At 42.5% G+C, this 1,967-nt stretch overlaps 1 protein-coding gene across 1 annotated transcript in view; it reads right to left on the bottom strand.

Annotated features, from left to right (window-relative positions):
- CTSS (cathepsin S) overlaps nt 1-1,967 on the bottom strand; it is a 32,292-nt gene that overhangs the window by 12,042 nt on the left and 18,283 nt on the right. The gene's annotated exons all lie outside the window — the stretch shown is intronic.

Genomic DNA, 1,967 nt, shown 5'->3' with positions numbered 1-1,967 from the left:
GTGAGAGCCATGACAAGAACAGATATATGCACACCCATGTTCATTGCAGCACTATTTACAATAGCCAAAAGATGGAAACAACCTAGGTGTCCATCAGCTGAAGAATAGATAAACAAACTATGGTACATACACACAATGGAATACTGTGCAACCCCAAAGAATAATGTAAAATCTGCAAAACACTGCATAACATGGATGAACATGGAGGACATTATGCTGAGTGAAATAAGTCAATCACAGAAGGACAAATATTATATTAGTCCATTATTGTAAAAAGTCAAGGAAAGGTTTACATATGGGAGGAAATTTTCTTTGTTGGTTACCATGGGTGGAAGAGTAGGGTAGGGAACACTGTTAGATAGGTAGAGACAAGTATTGATTTGGGTGAAGAGAAGGGCTATGTACCAAATGTGAGTGATCAACATGGTGGCATTGAGGAAAAGGAAGACAGAGAGAGGTACATGGGTGGTGCAGACAACAAAGATGAACCCTTTTGCACATATAGTACTGCGTTGTCAGTGAAGGCAAACATGGATATATGGGTAGATAGATGGGTGGACAGGCTGAATGATTGGATAGTCTATGCAAGGGGGAGTGTGCCCAAACCATGTATAGGGTTGGCAGACAATGTTTCTACAAGTGTATTGCTATGTTCTGTAAGAATTCCCTGGTGTATAGTAGAGCTGACAAAGGACAAGGCTGTAGTCACTTCTTGGGCACAGCCAGCTACCCAGAGGGAGTGAGTAGTTGGATCTGTGGGCTTGGGACCATAGTCACAGGGGACATCAAACTCAATTGGCATAACATACTACACAAAACATTGTTCCACCTTCTACTTTGGTGAGTAGCGACTGGAATCTTAAAAGCTTGCATGCAGCCATCTAGATGCAACGATGGGTCTCTCCTCATCCGGAGCAAAGAAGAATGAAGAAAATCAAAGATTCATGTAAACAATTAGTCCAAGCAACTGGTACACCATGTGATCCTCAGCCTATACAACTATGAGAGCAGAAGAACCAGATGGTGCCTGGCTACCACTGTCATCCACTCGGAGGGGGATCTATGTAGGAGATCCTGGATAGAGATGGGGAACAATGTGGAACAAAACTCAAAATCATTTTTTGGGAGAAAAAAAAAAAGGACCAGGTTTGCTTGTCTGATAGAGCCTGGTGGAACCCCTGAGACTATGGCGCCTAGCTGCCCTTCAGGTCTGGAACTGAAACCACACCTGTGGCTTCCAGCCAAACAAAAGACAGGCATATGAGGTGAACATTTACACTAGGTAGATACACTCATTGGAGAGAACAATCATGGGAGAATAGAAGGGCTGTGTATGCACAGGAAGACAGCTCAGGGGGCAGGAGTACATAGAGGGAAGGACATGGGAAGAGAGCGTTGTGTTACATTGTCGCCAATGTCTTGAGACAGTCTATGTGAACTGCTGTATGGAAAGTGAATTTGCTCGGTAAACTTTCACCCAAATCACAATAAAAAAGAAAAAATAAATAAAAAGAAATCAGATGTTTTATTGCACTGGGCAGATGTGCTGCAAAAGACCTCTCTAAAGTGCTGAAGAGCAACGATGTCTCTTTGAAAACTAGTGTGCACCTAACCCAAGCCATGGTATTTTCAATAGCCTCATATGCATGTGAAAGCTGGACAATGAATAAAAAACACCAAAAAAATAGTTGATGCCTTTGAATTATGGTGTTGGAGAAGAATACTAAAATACCATAGACTGTCATTTGACTGTTAACCAGAAGGCTGGCGGTTCAAATCCACCAGCCACTCCTTGGAATGAAGACTTCTGTAGAGAAAACACCTCAGAAACCCAAGGAGGGATTGCTATGAGTCAGGCTGAGTCGACAGCAGTCAGGTTTTTTTTGTTTGCTTTTTTTTTTGTCAGAGGAATGAACAGATCTGACCTGAAAGAAGTGGAGCTGGAATGCTCCTTAGAAGCAAGAATG

This window comes from Orycteropus afer, unplaced genomic scaffold (assembly GCF_000298275.1).
Source record: "Orycteropus afer afer isolate SDZICR_OR568_19922 unplaced genomic scaffold, OryAfe1.0 scaffold00290, whole genome shotgun sequence".
In the NCBI taxonomy this organism is placed as follows: domain Eukaryota; kingdom Metazoa; phylum Chordata; class Mammalia; order Tubulidentata; family Orycteropodidae; genus Orycteropus; species Orycteropus afer.
The sequence above is the reverse complement of the archived record's forward strand: the minus strand, read 5'-3'. Positions and strand labels throughout refer to the sequence as shown.